Source organism: Oryctolagus cuniculus, chromosome 10 (assembly GCF_964237555.1).
Source record: "Oryctolagus cuniculus chromosome 10, mOryCun1.1, whole genome shotgun sequence".
NCBI lineage: Eukaryota > Metazoa > Chordata > Mammalia > Lagomorpha > Leporidae > Oryctolagus > Oryctolagus cuniculus.
Genome location: NC_091441.1, coordinates 103,636,502 through 103,652,969, shown reverse-complemented (window position 1 = coordinate 103,652,969; position 16,468 = coordinate 103,636,502). Strand labels below are relative to the sequence as shown.

Below are 16,468 nucleotides of genomic sequence, written 5' to 3'. Positions count from 1 at the left end.
CGGGATACCAGGCCTCTGTGGCTTCCAGCCAGCAGGGGGGTCTAATCCCGGGGCGAGTGTAGGAGGAGCCGCCCACTACCACGGCCCCGTTAGTGTGGCAGCTGGCAGTGGATGCCTGTGCAAGGGGCAGCTCTGGGGCTCGGCACACTCAGCCACGTGGACACTCTTGGATCTCACGGTCCATAGCAAGGATCCGAATATCGCTCTGAGGATGGCAAACCGGGGCCCTTGACGCTTGCCCTACATGGAAGCTTCCAAACCACAGAAATCCTAGCCCCACCCTCTCCTCACCAGTGTGCCAGAGAAGGTCCCCAGAGGAACCAGAATCTGCTCCAGAAATGGTTCTCCAGGGAGTCAGACCCACAGCACAGAGAGGGGCAGGGGAAGAGGTGTGTGAGGGTGGGGCTCACCTGTGATGGTGGCTGCCAAGTCCCAGGAGCGGCCAAGGTCTGCGAGGTGGGAAACCAGAACAGACGGAGCCCACTGGACCAGGGCCCAGGAGCCCCCGGGGTCCTTCTGGGTCTCAGGCTGCAGCCGTCAGTTCTGGGCCCACTGGTGCGAGCTCCACGGTAGAAAAGCCACAGAACCAGGGGTTCAGACCCCGAATGGGGAGAGCCCTGAGCCCTCCCTTCTGCTGCAGTGCCCAGGGCTGTGACTGCTGTTGGGCCTGTTCTTCCCTCTGCTCCACCCTCCTGGTGTGTTGCTCGCCCCTCGTGGATTGGCTGTGCCTCTTGGGATGAGGTCACTGCCGAGGGCAGGCGAGTCCTAGCTTCTGCCGTCACCCTGTGGTAGGTCAGCTGCTTAGCAACTATCCCCGCAGGCTGTCACAGGATGGTGACCCTGATGGCAGGTGTTGGTGTCCCTGAAGGTGCACCTGCTGAGGGTTCCGTCCCTGACTCTGACTTGTTCTGCCAACTATAGAGCTGTGACTGGCATTGGTTGTTGAGTCCTAGGGCAATGTGGGCCAAGTTCATTGCTGCCTGCCTGGGCTGAGCTCTGCCTTTGGAGTTTGCATTGAGCAGTGACAGGGGTGCACAGAGCTGCCCTGGGGGGCTCCGTGGTGAGCAGTGGGAGGTGCTCCACCCACAACCACTGCTCCTCTGCTCCTGGAGGGCGCTGTGCAGCACCGGGTCTCTCTGCCTTGTCCTCCTCATGGGCCAGGGCCTGGGGGGTCTGGGCCACGCCCCCAAGCCATAGCCACAGGTCTGCCTCTGGGCTGGAGGGCCAACCCCAACCTGCCAGAGCGGTGGAGGTGCTGCCAGCGCCTCCTCACTGATGGACAGCGCCGGGTCGCTGCATGTTTACGGCATCACATGCAGACTGCAGGATCCGACGCTGGCAGGGCCGGCTCGGGGTCCTGGCGCTTCCTGAAGGCGGTGAACACGATGGTGGGGGCCTTCTGGGAAATGGGTGCCACATCCAACAAAGCAGAGAAACCCACGTGGAAGTGGCAGCTCGTGGGCTCCCTAAAGCCCTTTATGGGGTGCTGGGCTCCCCGACCTCCTGCTCATGGACGCCTCGGACCCAGGCGTTCCCTGTGCTGAGCAGTTTCCTGCACACACAAGCTGGCTGAGGCCGCCCTGCAGAGATGAGCACCCGGCAGCACAGTTCAGGAGGGCCGTGCTGTGTCGGCTCCCTGCCTGGAGGAGCTGCAGCCTACTAGGTCAGGACCTCATGCCCAAGGCCAGAGTCAGAGCCCACCAGGTCCCCAGGAAGCCCCTTCTCCCTCCCTCTGTCTGCTGGCCGTGGCCCTGGCCCCTCCTGCCAGCCCTGGGCGGAGGAGTCCCAAGCACCCGGGCCACCAGCTCAGCCCAGAGCTCACTCTGGGCTTCCCTCGGGCTGGCACTACACTTGAACCCAGCAGGCACTCGTTCTCCTGAGGCCCCCCCACGTCCATGTTTGGGTATGGAGGGGACTGGGCTTTGCCAAGGTAGAACCAAACTTGGGGCCTAATCAAAGGTCTTGTTGCTCCTGCCCCAAGAGGACACCCACAGCCCCAGCCCTGCTCCTAGCCATGGACAACCTCACACCCCTGAAATCCCCCCACCCTAACCAAGGCCCAGGCTCCACGTTTCATGCCAGGTGAGTCAATATAAAATATTCCTGATATTGAACACCTGAAACTCCCCGGGGAGATGCCCAGGATTCTGTGGCTTCCAGCCAGCAGGTGGTTCTAATCCCAGGGTGAGTGTGGGAGGAGCCACCCTCTACCACGCCCCCTTAGTGTGCAGCTGGGCAGTGGACGCATGTGCAAGGACAGCTCCCGGGGCTCCGTCCCCCCAGCTACCTGGGTCATTTTGATTCGGAGACCACAGCAGGGATCCACACCGTGTTCTGAGGATTCCTGACGGAGTTCCTGTCCCCTGCCCCACATGGAAGCTTCCAGAACCCCAGAAATCGCAGACCCCACCTAACCCGCACCTGTGCACCCAGTAAGGTCCCCAGAGGATTCAGAATCCATTCCAGCCAAGGTTCCCTGGGAGCCAAACACAGGGCACAGACAGCAGTGCAGGGGGAGGGGCTTGTCAGGGGGAGGGGCTCACCTGTGACCTGGGACTCTGAGCCCTGAGGGGGAGCACTGAGACGCCCAGGCTCCATGAGAGCCCTGAGCTGCCCCTGCCCTGCGGCCCTGTTCTCTCGGAGTTCTGGGCGGGCTGGGTGGTGCTGCCCACGGCGAGGGCGCATCCCCACGGTGCTGGGTGCTTGCTCTGGGCTCCACAGAAACGCACAGACACCTCGGGTCGTTCAATCTTTCCCCTCCAGGGCCAAGAGCAGGGTGGCTCAGCAGCTGCAGGCGCTCTGAGGCTCCACCCTGGGCCCAGCTCCCCCTGCCTCTCTGGTTACAGTCATTGGTGGTGCTCGGAACAACCGTCCCAGCACAGTGGCCCGGGTCAACAAGGAGCCACAGAACTTAGATCCTAATACACAGCTTTGTGCTCGGACATTGATAATTCAATTAAACGTCACCTAGTCCACCTCCTTTCTACCTCTGGACAGAAGAACAGCGTCATGGGAAGCCCTACCAGGTGTTAAATAAAATTCATGGGAATCATGGACTTGGACCAGGCACCAGCACTGGGCCCAAGACCCAACTCAGACAGCTTCATCCAGGCGCTGTGCTGTGGTGGGCTGCAAAAGGCCCACTATCGAGTTTACTAATTAGGCTGCGAGCAATTAGCTAGTTGAGCTGTGACCGACCGGCAGGTGTGGGGACTGAACTGGAGTATGGTGCTGATTTCTGGACCGCACATCCCGGTTTCCAGTAATGCTGTGCACCTGTCATTTACTAGAGACCTCAGAACCGGCTCCAGTTCTGGGAGCTGCCCGATTCTTGTATCATTTGTGTTTTATAACGCTCTTCTCAAACACCACGCAATGTAATTGGCCTAAGGAAGTTCCTTTTGTCACAGGTCATCGGCCAGGGTCAACAAGGAGTCGCGAACTTTGATCCTCCAACACAGCTTTGCACTCGGACGCTGATAATTCAATTAAAAGGTCACCCAGCCACCTCTTCTATCTCTAAAACGAAGAACAGCGTCTCGGGAAGCCTTACCAGGAGCTAAATAAATTCACTGGAATCACAGACTTGGTCAGGACCTTGACTGGGCCCAAGACCCAACCTAAACAGCTTCATCAAGGCACTGTGTTGTCGCTGGTGGCACTAGTGTCGGTATCCAGTTCATTAATCAGGTAGTGAGCAATTAACTAGTTAAGAGGTGCCTGACTGGCAGGTGTGGGGACTGAACTGGAGCCCTGGTGCTGATCTCCCCACCTCACTTCCTGTTGTCCAGCAAACCTGTCGCACCTGTCATGGAGTGGGGTCCTCAGCACCTGCTCCAGTTCTGGGAGCTGCCTGACTCGTGACCATTTCTCTGTGATAATGCTGTCCTCACATGGACTCCACTCCATGCACCTGGCCTAAGGAGCTTCCTTCAGTCCCGGGAAAGCGTTGTCTCTGAACCTGAGCCCTGAGCCAGGTCCTGGCATCTGCTCCCGGATGCTGACGCCCAGGGCTCTGACCCCAGGGCTCCCAGGTCAGGGGAGGAACAGCGGCCACCTGGACTGGACAGGAACAGAGGACAGAGGAGAGAGAGAGCTCCAAATCAGGCTTGGGCCTCCAACGGGGGGGGGGGGGGGACAGAGAGGCAGGGAGAAGGGGCAAGGACAAAGGAAAGGCCAGTGGGGGTCACAGGAAGGAGCCAGCTCCCCCACAGACCCAGGACCCACAGATGGCTGACAGCTGCCAGAACCCCGCCAGACATCAAAGGCCTCTAAGGACCCAGCCCTACCCAGCAGCCAGGGGAGTCTGGTGCTGTTCCGGGGGCTTCCTTGGAGGCAGGTGCTCCTGTCACTCACACCCCCTTGAAAGAGCCAGAAACAGAGCCCCAGGGGGTGGGAAACCAAGGCAGTGGCAGCCGCGGGCACTGGAGCCGGGACTCAGCCCAGGCCCGGGCGCGGTTCCAAGCTGCCTCCTCCAGGCTCCCAGTGCTCCACTCTCCGGTGTGTGAGCACAGGTGCCCGAACCCACACTGATTCCTTCATGTTTCTCTAGCCACTATTTATTGACCTATGGATTTCTTTTAAACTTAAAAATCTGTTAACATGTAGGCACAGAGGCTGTAGTGCAAGGCAATCCATGGGCACCAACAGAGGCAACGAGGTTCTTCCCAGGCAGCAGCTGCTCTCCGGGGACGGAGCAGCCATGGGTTCCTGTCCTTGGGGCAGCGAGGACAAGGGACATTCAACACCTCTTCTGGAAGGGCGAGGATTCTAAGCTGGGTGTCTCGGAGTCCATCTTCCTGTGGAGGATCGTGGTGAACTGAGGGCAACCAGAGAAGCTACATGGTCCTGTCCTTGGGGCAGCAATGAGGGACATTCTACGCAGAGAGCACAGATGAAAGGATTCTGAAGCTGGAAGTCCTGGAATCGTCTTCCTGTGGAAGATGGGGAGACCTGGGTCACCAGAGACATAGCTCTGCTGCAGCATCTGCCGTGTAGACCCTTTGGTGACCCCAGGGCCCTCTTGGATTTGAGAGGTCACAGGGCTGGGGCAGGGACAAGCTGACAAGGGGAGAACATGGCCCTGTCATGCCATGTCCTGGTCCCTGGTTCCTGTCCCTGTGACACCCCAGGGCACTTTGACTGGTGACAAAGCACACAGACCAGCAGGGAGGTAGCAGGTGCCTCATCCAAGCCAGAGTAGATGCCCACCCTGGGGTTCGGCCCCCCGAGGACAGACACGGGGAAGCAGTGCTGGCAGCACAGAGCTGTAGGGATGCCAGCGCCCCTGCCAGGCCCCAACACAGCCCCGGCTGCTGGCCTGGTCTACAGCTCACCGCAGGGACCTCCGAGCCCGGCAGCCACAGACGGGTCCCCTCTCTCACGTGCTCACCGACCGTCAGGCACTGTGCAGGACCTTGTGTGCAAGACTCATGCGGCCACTGTGCTCCTCAGAGACACCCATCTCCCAGGGGGCACGGTGAGGCTCCAAGGACTGAAGGGCCCAACTCTAAGGTCAGGGGCTCTCAGGAGGGACGGGACCTGGACGTCTGAGTCTCAGAGAGGAGCAGATGCGCTCACCTCTGTCCGCGCCCCTGGGGAATGGGCCAGGGGCCTCCAGCACAGGAGCCATGGCCTGCAGGAAGGACAGAAATGCCCAGGACACGGTCTCCCTGCACCTGGCAGCCCCACCTCCGCCTGCCCAGCGTCTGCGCTCCCTTGTCCAGGTGGGAGCTGCTGCATCTCCCGTGGAGACCCCGGGGCAGTCTGTCTGTCCTGAGGATGGGATGGCGGTGAGGATGCTCCTAGGCACTCGGCCACACTGCCTGGTCAGGGCTGGGGCAGCAGGGCAAGGACGAGCAGTGCCGAGACCTCGGCTCCACGTCTCAGGAGAGGGACCCCCGGCTGCTGCAGCCTGGGGCCTGTCAGGAGCTGCCGCAGCCTCTCCCCTCCTTAGACCCTGGTACAGAGCTGCACACAGCCAGCCCACGCGGGATGGCTCATGCTGCTGGAGCCTCCAGAACCGGCAGGCGTGAAGCCCACAGCCCCTCTGCACTGTCCCCTGACCAAGGAGGGCCCATGGGCATCAGGGTGAGTCCTCCCCTCCCGCTATGCACCTGCTCCATTCCCTGCACACAGATGCAAAGCCAATGGACACCCTGACTGCATGGGGTGACCCCGCCCTCTGTGGGTGAGTCCCTCACCACCAAGAGGTCCTTCCACAGGAAGTCTTCTTGCTGGTGCAGATCAGGTTTCTGGGCTTCTTTGGTCTTGAACCTTGTAGAGCCACCTGGACTGGGCAGTAGTTACCTGTGCACAGGACAGAGGGGCCCGCACTGCCATTGCCCCTCCCCTGCACACAGAGTTGGTGCAGGTGAAAGTCTCCCACAGGCTGATTCTCCCATTAAAAACCCTTTCTCCCTCCCCAGGGCAGACAGCACCTGTCCCACCTGACAGCCTTCTCAGCTCGGGCCCCAGGAGCCGCCATGGAAACCTCCTGCCCTGCTCTGCTCAGGGACGTGGAAGCCACTGGGGACACAGAGGGCTTGGGGGACCACAGTCAGTCCCCGCCCCAGGAAGTCCCCATCCAGGTTGGAATTCTGGCCTCGGGATTCTTCTCCCTCTCCCGGGGCTCTCCCAGGAAGGGAGACAAGTGGTGCACAAATGAAAATGTAACGACAGAAATCAAAGGAACAGAAATCAAAAACAAAAATGAACAAACTCACTCTGCTTCCATTACCAACACAAAACATGAACTGAATCAATTACACCACAGAAAGAATGGAGACTGTTCTAGTGGAATAAAATGTTAAAATGAGAAAACACAAAATGAACATGAATGGAGGCAGGAAACAAAGTAAAATAGAAAAAGTACAAAGCAATCAAAATGGAAAAAGAAAAAAACAAATTTGACCCAACAGGAGCAGCAGGATCCGATTCTTCCTCCGGATTCCTCTCCCTCTCCAGGGCTCCCCCAGGAAGGGTCAGCAGGGCTGACGTCTGGGAGACCCCGAGCCAGCAGCTGACACAGATCAGCTCTCACGCTGTGACTCCTTGAGCACAAACGAAGATGAAACAAACAGAAATCAAATGAACAGAACTCAGAACACAAAATGGACAAAGTCAGCTCACATCACCAACAGAAAACAGGAACTAAATGAACTCAACTAGACTCACAACTGAGACTAACCCTATCGAAACAGTTAAAAGTGAGAAAACACAAATACATGAGTAAACAGCATAAAGAAAAAAATCCCAAGAACATGAACTGTATAACAACCAAAGCAGACGGCCTCACAGTCTTATTTTAAAAAGGGGGGGGGAATAAAAATGAGAAAAAAACTCAAAGTGAAAAAACGGAAACCCAACAATGAGAGAAAATATAAAGAACAACCACAAACAAGAGGGAAGCCAATGAAAAAAGTGAAGAAAAAATCCAAATGGAAATTAAATATCCAAATAAAATCTATAAGAATGGAAAATATTATCAATGCTGGAGGAAATAATAATAGAAAAAATTAACAAAAACAAGATAATTGAAATGGAAAAGGAAAAACAAATTTGACCAAAACAACAGCAGCTTGAGGAACAAAAACAAATCAAGAAGACAAACAGGCAGCTGTTCCCAGCCCCAGGTCACCAGGACAGCCCTTCCTGGGCAAATGACAGAACCCAGGCACAGCCAAGGCTTTGTGCTGGCAGCGGGCATGATGTCACAATGGCGCCTTCTGATGTCAGAGCAGGAAACCGCAGCCGGTGCTGCCCTCTGCTGGTTGCACAAGAACCTTTCCACTTGAGTAAGACAAAGACTGCACAATCCTTTCTTAGGTTGAAGAGAGTGACAATTATGCTTTCTGAAATTAAACCCTGTAGAATATTTCAAAACCTTTTCATATCTAGTCTTAGCATCTCTAATAATTTTGCCTTTTGCAGACTCAGTGTATCCACTCCTTTCTCTTCACCCCCTGAATGATCGCCTCAAACCATGGTGCAGCGTCACTGGCATCGCGACACTACATCAAATGTTCTGTCACTCAAGTCAGCGGTGCTGTGACGGAGCTGTAAAGCCACGGCTCACTGGGCCTGCATCCCGAACGAGTGTCTGTTCAGGTCCCAGCTGCTCCACTTTTAGTTTTAAAGGGATTTCTTTATTTATTCGAAGGCAGATGGAAAAGGACAGAGAGAGGGAGACAGAGAAGGTCCCCGTGTTAGCACCACAAGCTCTGTGCACAGCAGGAGCCCCAGCAAACATGACTGACCTGGGCCATCCCACAGGCTACCAGTGTGCAACCTGGTGGGGAAACGTCTCTGACAGATGCTGCAGGGGGCTCCTACAGGTCCTGGTGTCCCGGATCTCGGGGGAGACCCCAGCACAGCCTCTGTCTGCCCTGAGGACTCCCCTATGGGCTCATCCACTGCTGGGAGCTTCGCAGCCATAACCTCACTCCCTCTCTGCTGCCCATGGCCCTGGCCCCTCCTGCCAGAACTGGGCCAGGGAGTCACAGCACCCGGGCCACCAGCGCAGCCCAGAGCTCAGGCCTTCCCTTGGGCTGCGCATGGACCTCGAGGCCCCGGCAGCACCCGTTCTCCTGAGATCCCCGCAGTCCACGTGGGTGTAAGAGGGGACTGGGCTTGACCAAGGAGAAACAAAACTGGGGCCTAATCAGGGGTCCTGCTGCCCCTGCCCCAAGAGGACGCCCACAGCCCCAGTCTGCTCTTCCCTGTGCCCAAAACCACACCCCACATAACCCGCACACTACCCAGGGCCCAGGTTCAACATTTCCTGGGACCTCTGCGAGTCAGTGGAAAACATTCCTGATATTTAACACCTGGATCCTCAAGGGGAGATGCCCAGGACTCTGTGGCTTCCAGCCAGCAGGTGGTTCTAATCCTGGAGGGGTGTGGGAGGAGCCACCCGCCGCCACAGCCCCTTCAGTGTGCAGCTGGTCAGAGCACGCCTGTGTCAGGGGCAGCCCCCAGAGCCCCACCACCCAGCCACGCGAGCCCTCTTGGTTCTCACAGTCCACAGCAGGGATCCGCAGAGGCTCTGAGGATGCCTGACAGAGGTCCTTGTCCCCTGCCCCACATGGAAGCCTCCAGAACCCAGAAATCCCAGACCCCACCTCTCCCCCACCTCTGCATCCAGCAATGTCCCCAGAGGATTCAGAATCGTCATGCCACAGTTCCCGGGAGCCAAAGAGAGGGTGCAAAGGAAGGGGGCAGGGGAGGGGGTCTGTCAGAGGAAGGGGCTCACCTCTGATGGTGGCTGAAAATTCCAGGGGCAGCCTTCTGCCAAGTAGGAAACCAGGAGAGCTGGGAGCAGGTGCACACCGAGTCCGCAGGACCCAGGACCAGGACCCAGCAGCCGCCGGATTCTTCTCAGTCTCAGGCTGCAGCTGGGAGTCCCAGATCACGGGTGTGAGTTCCAGAGTGGAAAAGCCACAGCACCGGGGGCTCTGAGCCCTGAGGGGGAGCACTGAGACGCGCAGGCTCCATGAGAGCCCCGAGCTGCCCCTGCCCTGCGGCCCTGTTCTCTCCGAGTTCTGGGTGGGCTGGATGGTGCTGCCCACGGCGAGGGCGCATCCCCACAGTGCTGGACGCGCTCATCTGGGCCCCACAGAAACTCACAGACACCCCGGTTCGCTCAGTCTTTCCCATCGCAGGGGCCAGGAGAGGCGCGGGCTACGCACCTGCAGGCACTCTGAGGCTCCACCCTGGGCCCGGCTCCCCCTGCCTCCCCAGATATCCTCATTGCAGGAGCCCAGAAGAACCGTCCCAGCACAGTGGCCCGGGTCAACAAGGAGTCACAGACTGAGATCCTAAACACGTCTATGCACTCAGACGTTCTTAATTTAATAAAACGTCACCTAGATATCTCTTTTCTACCTCTGCACGGAAAAGCCTTATCAGGTGCTAAATAAAATTCAAGGAAGACATGGACTTGGACCAGGCACCTGCACTGGGCCCAAGACCCAACTCAGACAGCTTCATCCAGGCCCTGTGCTGTGGCTGTGGCACAAGGACCTGTATCTAGTTCACTAATTAGCAATTAACTAGTTCAGCCGTGACCGCCCTGCAGGTTGGGGACTGACCTGGAGCCATGTCGCTGATCTCTGCACCCACTTCCCGTGGCCCAGCAGTGCTGTGCACCTGTCCTGGATGAGCCACCTCAGAACCTGCTCCATTCCCAGAGCTGCCTGGTTCTTGTATCATTTTTGCTATATGATGCTCTTCTCAGATACACTCCACTCCATGTACTGGCCTAAGGACGTTCCTCTGTCACAGGTGGAGCTGTCTCCTCACACTGAGCCCCTGGGCCCAGGGCTGGCAGCTGCTCCCGGGTGCTGACGCCCCGGCTCTGCCCCAGCTGCTCCCTGGGTGGGGCAGGAATCAGCAGCCACCTGGGCCTGGGAGGAACCGCTCACTGGGGAGGGGCCTGGCTCTTCATCTCGGCCTCAGTTTCCCTGTTTCTGAAGGAGGGGACAATGCCCACAGCCCAGATCTGCAGGGGTGGGGCTGAGGCAGTGAATGCAAGCTGAGCCTGAGGCAGAGGCCCACTCCACAGGGAGCCAGTGGGGGAGGGGTGGGCACCCAGCACCAAGGCAGCCTAGGTCCAGGCTCACCTGTGCCCCTCACGCCTGTGGCCTCTGGGGCTCTGAGTCCCCAGCAGCGCGGCTCTGTCAGTGGGAATCACCTGGCCGAGTCTCAGACACTGCACGTGGAAAGGTTCTTGGCCAAACCAACCCCAGCCTCTCCCAGCCAGGGGTTCTGGGGGCACCTGTTAGAGAGGTGCTCACATCACCAACAGAAAGCAGGAACTAAATGAACTCAACTAGACTCACAACTGAGACTAACCCTATCAAAACAGCTAAAAGTGAGAAAACACAAATAAATGAATAATAAAACATAAAGAAAAAAATCCCAAGAACCTGAACTGAATAACAAGCAAAGCAGACGGCCTCACAGTCTTAATAAAAAAAAAGGAATTAAAAAAAGGAAAAAAACTCAAAGTAAACAGAGAGAAACCCAACAATGGGAGAAAATATAAAAACAACCACCAACATGAGGAAAGCCAACAAAAAAGTGAAGAAAAAATCCAAATGAAAATGAAAAATCCAAGGAAAATCAGTAAGAAAGGGAAAAAGAATACGAATACTGGAGGAAATCATAATAAATAAAATAGAAAAAAAAGAACAAAATAATCAAAACAGAAAAAGAAAAAAAAATTGGACCAAAACAACAGCAGCTTGAGGAACAAAAACCAAACAAGGGAAACAAGGCAGGTGTTCCCAGCCCCAGGTTCCCGGGACAGCGCTTCGTGAGCAAATGACAGAACCCAGGCCCAGCCAAGGCTTTGTGCAGGCAGCGGGCATGACGTCACAATGGCGCCTTCTGATGTCAGAGCAGGAAACTGCAGCAGGTGCTGCCCCACGCTGGTTTGCACAGGAACCTTTCCACTTGAGTGAGACAAAGACTGCACAATCCTTTCTTAGGTTGAAGAGAGTGATATTAGTGTTTTGAGAAATTAAACCCTGTAGGATATTTCAAACGCTTTTCATTTCTAGTATTAACATCTTTAATAATATTGCCCTTTGCAGACTCAGTGTATCCACTCCTTTCTCTTCAACACCTGAATTATCACCTGAAACCATGGTGCAGTGTCACTGGCATCGCGACGCTACATCAAATGTTCTGTCACTCAAGTCAGCGGTGCTGTGACGGAGCTGTAAAGCCACGGCTCACGGGGCCTGCGTCCCGTACCAGTGTCTGTACATGCCCCAGCTGCTCCACTTTTTTTTTTTTAAAGGGATTTCTTTATTCATTCGAAGTCAGATGGAGAAGGACAGAGAGAGGGAGACAGAGAAGGTCCCCGTGTTAGCACCACAAACTGTGCACAGCAGGAGCCACAGCAAACATGACTGACCTGGGCCATCCCACAGGCTACCAGTGTGCAACCTGGTGGGGAGTCCTTTTCCTACAGATGCTGCAGGGGGCTCCTGCAGGTCCTGGTGTCCCGGAACTCAGGGAAGACACCAGCACAGCCTCTGCCTGCCCTGAGGACTAGCCTATGGGCTCGTCCACAGCTGGGAGCTTTGCAGCCATAACCTCACTTACTCTGGCCCCAGCCTGGGAGGCAGGATGACCACCACCATTTCCCAGCCTGGGGTGTGTCAGGTCCATACGGGATCAATATGGGACACCCAGGGAGGCAGCAGTCCCGGCCTGGGTTGGAGCCCATAGGCCAGGAAAGGGAAGACGGGACGAGCAACCATTGGGGGTTCCCTGTGGGAGAGCAGAGGACAGGACACAGTGAGTGTCAGGTGCCTCTGGCCTGGCTGCTCCTGGGTCCCCCTGAGGACAAAGAAGTGGACAGGGAGCCCCAAATTCAGCTCAGGGCCTCCCCCAGGGCAGGGACAGAGAGGCACAGAGCAGGGGCCAAGAAGGTCAGCTCAGCAGTGCCTGCTCCCTCCTGGGCCTGCACTCAGCACTGCCCAACAGCACCTCTCCAGGGACCCAGCAGGGGGCGCTCACCCCATGCAGCCAGGTCACAGGGCAACCTGGGGCCTGGTGCCCTGCCTCCCTGAGCCTTGGGCCCTGCATTCGGGCTGCCCCTGCCCTTGGGCCTGGCATCAGGGCTGGACATGGCCTGAAGACCTGGTGCCAGATGTGAGGACAGAACCTTGACCCAGGGGCCCGACGTCCCTCACCCGAGTCCCTTTACCACTGGAAGGCCCCACTCTGCCCCTGAGGGCCAGTGAGCATCTGCCACTTTCCTGACAGGGACAGCCCCAGGGCTCCAATCTCCCCCAACCACAGACACCGTGCAGTGGCCTCCCTTACACACGCCCACTCTGAAGTTCTAACTCGGTGGGTGCAAAGGACCAGGGGCAGAGGTGGAGGCAGATCCCACCCTGGTGGCCTGGTCAGTGCCCAGGGCTGTGACCGCTGTTGGCCCTGTTCTTCCCCTGCTCCACCCTCCTGGTGGGCGCTCACACTGGGCAGAGGTGGCTCTGCCTCTTGGGATGAGGTCATTGCCGAGGGCAGGCGAGTCCTGGCTTCTGCGGTGACCCTGTGGTAGGTCAGCTGCTGAGCGTCTGTCCCCGCAGGCTGTCATAGGATGGTGACCCTGATGGCAGGTGGTGGTGTCCCTGGAGGTGCCCCTGCTGAGGGTTCTGTCCCTGACTCAAACTTGTTCTGCCAACTATAGAGCTATGACTGGCATTGGCTGTTGAGGGTTCTGGGCACTGGGTCCAGGTTCATTGCCACCTGCCTGGGCTGAGCTCTGTCTTGGAGTGAGCCCTGTTCTGATGGTCCCTGGGGCCCACAGCGCTGCCACTGGTGGGCTCCGTGGTGAGCTGCAGGACGTGCTTCACTCACAGCCGCTGCTCCTGCTGCTCCAGGGAGGGCGTGCTACAGTGCCATGTCTGTCTGCCTTGTCCTCCCTATGGGCCAGGGTCTGGGGACTCTGAGCCATGCCCCCAAGACACAGCCACAGGTCTGCCTCAGGGCTGGAGGGCCAACCCCAACCCGCCAGAGCAGTGGAGGTGCTGCCAGCACCTCCTCACTGATGGACAGGGCCGTGTAGCTGCAGGTGCCAGCATTGCTGTAGACTGCAAGATCCCTCACTGGCAGGGCTGGCTCGGGTCCCAGCGCTTCCTGAAGGTGGTGAGCATGACTGCTGGGCCCTTCCGGGAAATGGGCGCCACATCCAACAAAGCAGAGAAACCCACGTGGAAGTGACAGCTCGTGGGCTCCCTAAAGCCCTTTATGGCACTGAGACCCAGGGTGCTGGGCTCCTCGGAACTCTGGTCACAGAGCCTTGGGCCCAGGGGTTCCCTGCGCTGAGCAGCTTCCTGCAAACACAAGCTGGCTGAGGCCGCCCCTGCAGAGATGAGCACCCGGCAACGCAGTTCAGGAGGGCGGTGCTGTGTCTGCTCCCACCCTGCTGAGCTACAGCCTACTAGGACGGGACCGCACTCCCACAGCCAGAGCAGAGCCCCCAGGGCCCCCAGGAAGCCCCTTCTCCCTCCCTCTCTGCTGCCCATGGCCCTGGCCCCTCCTGCCAGAACTGGGCCAGGGAGTCACAGCACCCGGGCCACCAGCGCAGCCCAGAGCTCAGTCCTTCCCTTGGGCTGCGCATGGACCTCGAGGCCCCGGCAGCACCCATTCTCCTGAGACCCCCGCAGCCCACATGGGTGTCAGAGCGGACTAGGTTTGATCGAGGAGAAACAAAACTGGGGCCTAATCAGGGGTCCTGCTGCCCCTGCCCCAAGAGGACGCCCACAGCCCCAGTTTGCACTTCCCTGTGCCCAAAACCACACCCCACATAACCCGCACACTACCCAGGGCCCAGGTTCAACGTTTCCTGGGACCTCTGCGAGTCAGTGGAACACATTCCTGATATTTAACACCTGGATCCTCAAGGGGAGATGCCCAGGACTCTGGGGCTTCCAGCCAGCAGGTGGTTCTAATCCCGGAGGGGTGTGGGAGGAGCCACCCGCTGCCACAGCCCCTTCAGTGTGCAGCTGGTCAGAGCACGCCTGTGTCAGGGGCAGCCCCCAGAGCCCCACCACCCAGCCACGCGAGCCCTCTTGGTTCTCACAGTCCACAGCAGGGATCCGCAGAGGCTCTGAGGACGCCTGACAGAGGTCCTTGTCCCCTGCCCCACATGGAAGCCTCCAGAACCCAGAAATCCCAGACCCCACCTCTCCCCCACCTCTGCATCCAGCAATGTCCCCAGAGGATTCAGAATCGTCATGCCACAGTTCCCGGGAGCCAAAGAGAGGGTGCAAAGGAAGGGTGCAGGGGAGGGGGTCTGTCAGAGGAAGGGGCTCACCTCTGATGGCGGCTGCCAAGTCCCAGGGGCAGCCGTCTGCCAAGTAGGAAACCAGGAGAGCTGGGAGCAGATGCACACCGAGTCCCCAGGTCCCAGGACCAGACCCAGCAGGTGCCGGGTTCTTCTCGGTCTCGGGCTGCAGCCGGGAGTCCCAGGCCACGGGTGCGAGTTGCAGAGTGGAAAAGCCACAGCACCGGGGGCTCTGAGCCCTGAGGGGGGGCACTGAGACACACAGGCTCCATGAGAGCCCCGAGCTCCCCCTGCCCTGCGGCCCTGTTCTCTCCGAGATCTGGGTGGGGTGGGTGGTGCTGCCCACGGCGAGGGCAGATCCCCTCGGGTGCTGGACCCACTCATCTGGGCTCTACAGAAACTCACAGACACCCCGGGTGCTCAGTCTTTCCCATCCAGGGGCAGGAGAGGGGGGCTCAGCACCTGCAGGCGCTCTGAGGCTGCACCCCGGGCCCGGCTCCCCCTGCCTCCCCAGATCCAGTCATTGGTTGTCCGGAACAACCGTCCCAGTACACCGGCCAGGGTCAACCAGAGTCGCAGAACCAAGTTTCTAAAACAAGGCTTTGTATTCCGATTTCAGAATTCAATTAAACGTCACCCAGCCACCTCTTTCTACCTCTAGACGGAAGACAACGTCACGGGAAGCCTTACCAGATGTTAAATAAAATTCATGGGAAGCCACGGACTGGATAAGGGACATGCACTGAGCCCAAGACCCAACTCAGATGGCTTCATCCAGGCACTGTGCTGTGGCTGAGGCACAGGCCCTGTATCCAGTTCACTAATTAGACTGTGAGCAAATAGCTAGTTAAGTGGTGCCTGACTGGCAGGTGTGGGACTGAACTGGAGCCCTGGTGCTGATCTCCCCACCTCACTTCCTGTTGTCCAGCAATGATGTCCCACCTGTCATGGAGAGGGGTCCTCAGCACCTGCTCCAGTTCTGGGAGCTGCCTGACTCATGACCATTTCTCTGTGAGAATTCTGTCCTCAGAGAGACTCCACTCCATGCACCTGGCCTAAGGAGCTTCCTTCAGTCCCGGGAAAGAGTTGTCTCTGAACCTGAGCCCTGAGCCAGGTCCTGGCATCTGCTCCCGGATGCTGACGCCCAGGGCTCTGACCCCAGGGCTCCCAGGTCAGGGGAGGAACAGCGGCCACCTGGACTGGATAGGAACAGAGGACAGAGAAGGGGAGAGAGAGCCCCAAATCAAGCTTGGGGGCTCCCAATGGGGAGGGACAGAGAGACAAGGAGAAGGGGCAAGGACAAAGGAAAGGCCAGTGGGGGTCACAGGAAGGAGCCAGCTCCCCCACAACCCAGGACCCACAGAGGCTGACATTTCCCAGAACCCCGCCAGACATCAAGGCCTCTAAGGACCAGCCCTACCAGCAGCCAGGGGAGTCTGGTGCTGTTCCGGGGGCTTCCTTGGAGGCAGGTGCTCCTGTCACTCACACCCCCTTACAGAGCCAGAAACAGAGCCCCAGGGGGTGGGAAACCAAGGCAGTGGCAGCCGGGCACAGGAGCAGGGACTCAGCCCAGGCCCCGGGCGCGGCTCCAAGCTGCCTCCTCCAGGCTCCAGCGCCCCGCTCCTCATGTGTGAGCACAGGTGCCCGAACGCACACTGAGGC

At 58.2% G+C, this 16,468-nt stretch overlaps 1 long non-coding RNA gene across 2 annotated transcripts; it reads right to left on the bottom strand.

The window, feature by feature from the left end:
• Positions 1 to 4,541: 4,541 nt before the first annotated feature.
• Positions 4,542 to 11,312, bottom strand: LOC138843164 (uncharacterized). Of its 2 annotated transcripts, XR_011379233.1 has the most exons (4): positions 10,092 to 11,312; positions 6,450 to 9,395; positions 6,204 to 6,309; positions 4,542 to 4,934 (listed from the first exon to the last, which is right to left on the bottom strand). It is a non-coding gene; the product is annotated as an uncharacterized lncRNA (long non-coding RNA). The 2 variants fall into 2 exon arrangements; XR_011379232.1 differs by having other exon boundaries at positions 6,450 to 11,312.
• Between the last annotated feature and the right edge of the window lie 5,156 nt (positions 11,313 to 16,468).